Source organism: Myotis davidii, unplaced genomic scaffold (assembly GCF_000327345.1).
Source record: "Myotis davidii unplaced genomic scaffold, ASM32734v1 scaffold93, whole genome shotgun sequence".
NCBI lineage: Eukaryota > Metazoa > Chordata > Mammalia > Chiroptera > Vespertilionidae > Myotis > Myotis davidii.
The window spans coordinates 6,124,616-6,132,407 of NW_006292095.1; positions in this window are offsets into that span (position 1 = coordinate 6,124,616).

The following is a 7,792-nucleotide window of genomic DNA, read 5'->3' on the forward strand; positions in this document are numbered from 1 at the left end:
CTTCAATCACAATGTACGTGCGTGCCTGCACGTTGCATTTTGTGGAAGAGCCACACTCAAGGGGCCAAAGGGCTGCATGTGGCTCATGAGCCGCGGTTTGCCAACCATTGTCCTAGAGGAAGGGGAGCAATTAGTTCCAGCTCTGGTCCCAAGAAATTAACTAAATGATCTTGAGTGATTGTTCTTTGAATTCCAGATGAATCATAATCTTGACTGGAGACAGGACTGAGGGAGGGGGCATAGGTGGGAAGTTTTTCAATTGTGAGTGAGACACAAGCAGTTGGTCTTTGGGTTTGTATTTTCTATCATTTTTTATTATAATGGGCAGTGAGTAATACAGGAATTATTTCATATGACAGTTATAGACATTGATACCACAAGTCTTAAGTAAAAGTGTCTCAATGAAGAAAAGATGTAAGCTGTCATTTCTACTGAAGAGTTGTATAGAAGATATTTGTAAGCCAGTCTATGAGCTGTAATTATTTGTAAAAGGATATTAAGTCCCAAGAAATTTCATCTAATACTTGTCAAGAGTGCTGAAAATCATGTGTATATTTATCAGGTAGAGTTCTAGTTGTAAGAAACAGAAACTGACCCTGATAAGAAGAAATGGAGTTAACAAAAGAATATTAATAATTCACAGTAGCTTGAGCAGGTGAGAGTTTTGCTGGACAACCAAGCTTGTAAACCATATAGCCAAAGCAAGAGTCAAAACAGTGTGACAATTATGGTCTGTTGGGATATCAATGTCATTGCTAATTGTGGCAGGCAGCCCAAAGATGCCCACATCCTAATTCCCAGAACCTGTAGTATGTTACTTTATATGGCAAGAGGGGCTTTGTGGATGTAGTTAGGGTGACAGACCCTAAAACATCCTGTTTTATCTAGTTGGGCCCAAACTCATCCTATGAGCCTCATAATAGAGAACTCTTCCTGACTGAAGGCAGAGAGATGTGGTAGGTAGAAGTCAGAGTGGCGTGAAGGATGAGTAGGACTATGCCCATTGCTGGTTTGAAGATGGAGATAGCACTGATGAGGAGTGTAGTTGGCCTTAAGGAACTGAGAAAAGTTCCCAGATGACAGCTATACAAAACATGGGCACCTCAACCTACTACTACAAGGAACCAAATTCTTCCAACAACCTGAATGAGCTTGGAAGTAGGTCATCAAGCACACCTAGGGCAAAGCAAGGCCAACACCACTTTTAGATTCAGACAGTTTATTATTTACATAAACGGCAAAAGAAAAATTAGCCAAAGGCTCTGGCTCTCTATGGTCCTTGACCCAAACACCAGAAAGGATACACCTATGCAAAAGGAATCAGATGACTCTAATGCAAATTGTGGAATACACCAGATCCTTGAAGAACATCATTTCATTCAATGTTATTTGGTTACTAGAGGCCCAGTGCACAAAAATTTGTGCACTCAGGGGGGTCCCTCAGCCCGACCTGTGCCCTCTCTCATTCTGGGACCCCTCAGAGGATGTCCACCTGCTGGCTTAGGCCCAATCCCCTGGGGAGTCAGACATCCCTCTGGTATCCTGGGAGCCCTCGGGGGATGTTCACTTGCCAGCAGAGAGCAGACCTAAGCTGCAGTCGGACATCCTTAGCACTGCTGAGGAGGCGGGAGAGGCTCCCGTCACCACTGCTGTTCTGGCAGCCATCAGCCTGGCTTGTGGCTGAGCAGAGCTCCCCCTGTGGGAGCGCACTGCCCACCAGGGTGTTATTGGAAAGTAAATGGGCACGCACACACATACACACACACACACACCCCTCCATCTACTTTCAGAGAAGTTCTTTCCTATCTTGCTTCATTGCTTTACCACTTTTTTATTCAAGTTCCAAAATGAGTGCTTGTTATTGGCTGTGTAATCATGTGTCCATGTGGTAACTGTAAATGGGGCTTGGGAAGGGAGTACTTGAGTTTCTACAGTGGAAAGTAGACTCTGCCTCTCATCAACTCATAATGGAAGGAATTCCCAAATATTGAAAGAAGATTCAAGTAATATTCAAAAAACATGTTATTACTACTACATATCACTTATCATTGTTCAATTCTAAGACAGACACTGGGCTCTTTTGGTTTTAAAATTTTAATATTTCAAGAGTATGGTGTTCCCACTAAAAGTGGTTCCAATAAATCTGAAGCTGTGACATACACCTGGCTAATGTGGGCTTCTCTAACTTCCAATTAAACAGAAAGGAAGAAGGTGATTTGGGGATATTGGACAAGGAAAGTGATATTGACTATCCAGAGGGAATATGTTACTGCTGCACAAGATGAAATTTTTTGAGAGGGTCATTATGTGAGTAAAACTAAGAAGGGATCCTTTTACTCCCGCACCTGTGCATTCAAAGATAAAGGGCTCTATTGCCATGTGCTGATGTAGAGGTCATACTAAATTTGTGCACAACATCCTTACTTTGTCTGGTGTTTCCTCCTAGTTAACAGTGTATCTTAATAAGTCATTCCACTGTTTTATAGAGCTACTTGCTTCTGGATGATGGATTAGATGGTCAGATCAGTGAATCCCATGGGCTTGGATTCTTTCACTGTAAAGTGAGTTCACCAAAAAGCGAGTTCCTCGGCCAAATACAACGTTCTGTGAAATATTACTCTATTTTCTAAAATTTATTTGAAGCACTTCAGTTTGACAGTGTGGGGTGTATGTATATGTCTAAATTAACATTAATCCATACTGCAGGGATGGTCACATGACATGTGAAGTATGCTACTCGATAATTTACACTTCAGAACATTTCAGAGGAGGTTGGTTAGAATTTGAAAACCTTATTCTGTAGTTCACACTCCCCAGAGGGGGCTACAGAAAGTGCTTCACATATCACAGTCTGATTCAGTGCCAGAGGGTTTATTAATTAACATAAAAGAATATTAAATTATGTCATGGAAAAATGAATAGTATCAATATATATCAGCCAGAAACATTTGTGCAGAAAAGTCTACTCTTGCATGATGAATTCTCTGACAATCCCAGCAGGCTAATATTTTTTGAGTAGTACCTTCGGTCTAGAACTCCACTTATTCCCTAGTTCCCCACTTTATAGAGAATTCTTTGCTCTAATCAAACTGGAAAAATAGCTGTTTCTGCTATCAGAATATTTGGTATGGCAAGATGAGCCTTTAATGCCAGGGGCTGTGGCATGCCTAGATAGGACAGAATGTAAAGGATGGAGAGTGGAGAATTCATCACATTTGTAGGACTTCATCATTTGCATATTTTGATGCCTGTTCCCTAACAAATGTTGGCAGAATTAGGGGTGGTTTTGCTTTTTTAAAAAAACATAGTATCTGTCAATGAGGATGCAAGGTAACAACTGGCTTCAACCATCTTTAATCATTGGAGACAACTAATAGTTACCAAAAAACCCTAATAAGTCTTTATCGTTAAGTTAGCTTAAGTCAGCCTTAAGACATTGTTAGAGTGAATAATGCACTCAATGGGGCCACAGGTGGTGGAGGTGGCAGATAGATGGTGGGCAGGTTCAATTTTCTGGTTGTTCCTTGGCTGGTTTCATTGACATACAGGAATGAGCTGGCTTATGTGAACTCTGTTCTTCTTGTGAGTGGTGGATGTGGCTACTGAGGGCCACAGGTGGTGGAGGTGGCAGATAGATGGTGGGCAGGTTCAATTTTCTGGTTGTTCCTTGGCTGGTTTCATTGACATACAGGAATGAGCTGGCTTATGTGAACTCTGTTCTTCTTGTGAGTGGTGGATGTGGCTACTGATAATTGACACTAAATAGGTCATTTGTCACTGCAGTGCCACTCTCAAGAAGGCATTGAATCCTGACCCCAACCCACTGAGCCACAACATCCTACAGGTGCCAAATAAAGCTATGTTGTCTTTGAGTCCTCTGGGTGCTGGAGCCATACGGTCATCTGAAGAGAGAGAGAATGCCCATCTCCCTGGTTCTGTGCTAACTCTCTGGACACTCTTTGGGCTCAGTCATCCAAGATCTCTCAAGGAAAGAGCTGTTTCATTTTGTGGTTTTAACACTGTTCTCCACAAGGACTGAAAAGCCACAGGAAACATTGTCATAAATGTTTCCCCCCACGTCCCGTGTGGTTCGGGGTTCAGGATCTGGAAGAGGAGCCGCACACAAATGAAAGAGAAGAGACAAGAGATAATTTGGAAATATTGGGGGCCAGGCAGGCAAGTCCAACTCAAGGGGAAGGACTTCCCCTGGTGCTCAGGCCTCACCAACCTTTTATTGGTTTGGGATACACCCATAGCCCTTAGGCAGGCAATTTCCAGTAATAGGCAGACTAGCCCATCAGCAAGGATTTACATAATAGTAAATGGGGAAGTTGCTTCAGCTACCTTTGTCTGGACCAGCCCTGGGCAAACTATGGCCCACGGCCAGGATCCAGCCTGTTTGAAATGAATAAAACTAAAAAAAAAGACCGTACCCTTTTATACCCTTTCATGTAATGATGTTTACTTTGAATTTATATTAGTTCACACAAACACTCCAATCATGCTTTTGTTCCGGCCCTCCAGGCCAGTTTAAGAACCCATTGTGGCCCTTGAGTCAAAAAGTTTGCCCACCCCTGGTCTGGACTAACAATGGGTGCACAGCCCTGACCTTTGCAAGGGCTTCAAGGATCACCAGCCTTCCGGTTCCTTGTCCACACCTCTCTGCTAGTGAAGACAATAGGCAGCTTCCCACAAAACCTGGAGAGTGGTAGCCATTGTTCCTTTACCTCATTACATCCAGTATCCCTGAATAATGTGCTCTCCTCCAGCCAAGAAATGAACACCCCATGCACATAACTCACACAAAAAGATGTTGAAAGAGAAATGCGTGTGCATGTTTGAGTTTATGTGTGGGCCGAGAGGTGTTGCTGAGCTCCATATAACTCTGTCTTTGGAGTGAGGTCATAGTTACACTAATGTACATGTAGGTGAAAAATAATATTTAAAAAAGATTAGTCATTATTAAATCTTAGGTAATTTCCTTGCTGTGCTTAGTCTTTTGATACTTGGATACTTCAGAATATTTATTACAAAGTGGAATTACCCAAAGGCAAGTTCACATCTGCAGATACCCTATGGTAGCTTATAAAGCAGTCACATTCCAGCCCAGAGAAACATTCAGTTGGGCCCAGGAAGGACAGTGTTTTTAGTTTTTAAAAATAAGTTGTTAACATTTTAAAATTAAGGAATTTCAATTTAAGATATCTGGATTTCTGGACGGATTTGAAAAATCAAATTGCACCCTCATTTCACATGGCAGTAATAGGCTATGACTTCTAGAGAACGTACATTTGCCTACTTCATTCTGTAGGTTTTTGTGTTTGTATTCTCTGCTTTAGAGCGTCATTAAAATGGTGTATTTGTGGAAGTGCTAAATCTATAGAAATCAATTTATCCTACCAAAAGCTCTACAAATACCCTATCCTTGAACCTTAATTTCATCTTGTCCAGTGGTTTCAAAAAAAATCTGGCCATGAACCAGAATTCAAATGGCTGCAAGAAAATTAACTGGGGGAGTTTTCTTAATTTGGATGATCAGCCCCCAACTCTCAAAGATGGCTAGCTTGTTTATTAAAATATCCCGGCTGGTGTGGGTCAGTGGTTGAGTGTTGACCTGTGAACCAGAAAGTCATGATTTGATTCCTGATCAGGGCACATGCCCTGGTTGCTGGCTCAGTCCCCAGTGGGGGTCATACAGGAGGCAACTGATCAATGATTCTCTCTCATCCTTGATGTTCCCTCTCCCCATCTCTCTGAAATAAATAAAAATATACTTTAAAAATATCTAGGGCAATTCTTTTGCACAAATTTGTTGGAAATAATGAGTGTCCTTCATCCCTTCTAATCCAGAAGTGAGGCAGGACTGGAGGGGCCTAGAAACCCATTGACTACTGCCACTTGACTATTTAACAGGTACACGGATATTGATAAATAGAATTATGTTTATTTGCATTAATAATTTATTAATAATTTTATTTTGAACTGCTAGAGCAGTCCACTAAATAAAAGACCAAGAATGGTGGCTAATGAAAGTGTCAGATGCCTATATCCCATGTTTCCTCTATTTTTCTCCAAGCTGTTCTCTGATAACATCAACATTACTGTCTTGCATATCCACTTGGTTCCACAGGCTTCTTCCAATTTTTCAAAACCCTTAACAGGGGGGTAAGCAACTGAATGACTGTAGGGTCTTATATTTCTCTAAATTTACCCCTTGTACTTCTTCCTTTAATTTCCTCTGTCCGCAGATATTTTCTGAGGTCCTTGTACAGTATGAAGATAGAACACTGACATTTCAATGGTGGATTAAATTATCTCTTATGTAAACTTTGATACTGATCTTGTTTTTCAGGTCTTTGCAAGTATTTTTCACTGGTTTTTAAAAATATTTCCTGATTCTAAAAATATATATTCAGAGGAGGTATACGAAGGGGAAAAAGAAAAAAAATAGAAGCTTTATATTGGAGTCCAGAATTATGGTGGCTTCAGGAATCTGGTCAATGTCTCTATAAAAAAATTGCCTCACTTAATGCTCTATCAACAGCCTTACAAAGGTAAATCACTACTATCCTAATAGACACAGAAAAGCAATAATGTTCTGATATGTGAGTTTAATCAAAAGGAAAATTGCTAAGCGAGACTAAGTAGCTACCCATTGCTTGAAGACAGATGCTACTCCTGTACATATGAACTAATGGCAAATGAAGACATTTCTCCTGAATTTTAATGAGTTCTTTTGTCTGCATGAATATTTCAAGCCTCAAGTTTGATCAAATAGAAGAAGGAAAGCAACATAACTTTTGCGGCTTTGCTGAATGCTACCAATGCGACAGCAACCCTGATTAAGTAAAATACAGGATTTACTAGTAGAACTTCCATGAAAAAGTCATTCATATATTTAGGCCCTCTCTTCTTTCTTCCTACCTCCTTCTGCCTCTTCTTCTCCTTGTTCTTCCCCTTCATCCCATGCATTACGTATTGTTCTCTGCAAAACACCACCACAAGCACAGTGGCTTAGAACAAACATTCATTCAACTCATAGGTATATGAGTCAGCACTTATGCTTTCAGCTTGCTTCAGTAACGCCTCTGGGGCCAGCTTCTGGTCACTCCAGAAGCTCTGCTCCTGAGGGTTAGCTATTTATTAGCTGAGGTATTGAGAGCAGTAGCTCAAGCATCTTTTAATATACAGCAGGGTAAACAGTGTCAGTTCACATGGTGTCTGGGAGGTTCTGCCAGGGAATGAGGCTTGCAAAGCCTCTTGAGCAGAAGTTTCAGAACTGGTGCAGCGTCATTTCTGCCACATTCCATAGTCAAAGCAAGCACAGGCCAGATGCACAGGATTAAGAAATAGATTCTTTTTCTGCCTGAGAAGTCCTGCAAAGTCACATTGCACAGAGGCATGGATAAAGGTCAGAGTGGAGAATTATGGCATGTTTTATAATCTATCACCTCCCTCTTGCAATTTTCATGAGTCTCTTGGTGACTTACAATCATTGCAGTATTTATATGTGTAGATGTTATAAGGAGTGACAAAAGGAACAAAAATGCAATTGCTATATTCAACTTGCTTATAATCTACTAGGAAATAAACCATTACCCTCATCTAAGGTCGACAGGTACAAGTCTCCCCCATTTGTAAGTCAAATATTATATATTATATATAATGGGGAAACATGAATAAAAGATTATATTGGAAGAGGGGAGTACTTGAACCACAACAAACTTTGTTCAGCTACTTCAGCTCCCTGATTATTTCTACCACAAGTCCAAGCTCTTCTTAATTGTTTTAA